Below are 1,045 nucleotides of genomic sequence, written 5' to 3'. Positions count from 1 at the left end.
GCTCCCACTGAAAGTATATTGATAAAAGTATCATTCACACTACTGATGATTTCAAAGCAAATTGTTTTTTAAAAATGAATCACAAAAAAGAAGAATGAATCGGAAACCAGGTACAGAGAGTTGCTACTTCAAAATTCTCTCCACAAAGAGAATATCAGAAATAATAATTAATTCAATGGCAAATCTCATTACTGCAGAAACAAAGCCCATCACTACCTTGGGGGTACCAACAGTGGAGACCTTAATGGGTTTCTATAAGTAAAATCATCTCTGTTCTCCCAGATACTAGGGGTTCATCATTGAGAGCTGCCATTGTTATTGACCACTGGACTGTTGCAGTAGTGTTTTGATTTTTATTGTTTGTTGAGTTTACAAGTAATTTTAATTTGGACAAGTTCATTTTTTAAAGGATGGCTGTGCTTCGATTCTCATGTTGTTTTGGAATGTGAGAATTTGATTGATTTAGCTATAAATGCAAACTGAATGGAATTTCTCCGCACTCCTTATAGGTCACCAGTTAAAGATCTGCATATGTTTGAGTCTTGAGAGAAACTCAAAATGCCATGCCACAGGGAAAACAATGAAATACAGAATCATTCTCTCTCCCCCCCCTCACCCTGAGTATGCAGTTTTCTGCTCAGCTCTCTTTTTTTTCTTTTTCGAAATGAAGGATTGATGGATTTGCCCTAAATTTCAAATGGCAACCCATGGCCCTCCATAGGTTTTGCAAATCTCATCTGCCCCAGCCAGCATGGCCAATGCTCAGAGATGATGGGAATTGTAGTCCAACACTATCTGGAGGACCATAGATTACCCACCCCTGCCCTAAATGATAAGCCACAAAATCAGGTTACCAGGTTAATCTCCCTTTGAATACTTGATGTGAGAGATCACCTCTTAAAAAGGGATCCTTCTTCATCAGCCATCTTCACGACAGCATAATTCAAATTCTAAACAGCACATGTATGCATCATAAATTAAACTTTATTGTTACGTCTCTCATCTTTTTTAAAAAAATAAAGTTTTTGTAACATGCCTGAGAGTT

This window comes from Rhineura floridana, chromosome 15 (genome assembly GCF_030035675.1).
Source record: "Rhineura floridana isolate rRhiFlo1 chromosome 15, rRhiFlo1.hap2, whole genome shotgun sequence".
NCBI classification, from domain to species: domain Eukaryota; kingdom Metazoa; phylum Chordata; class Lepidosauria; order Squamata; family Rhineuridae; genus Rhineura; species Rhineura floridana.
The sequence above is the reverse complement of the archived record's forward strand: the minus strand, read 5'-3'. Positions refer to the sequence as shown.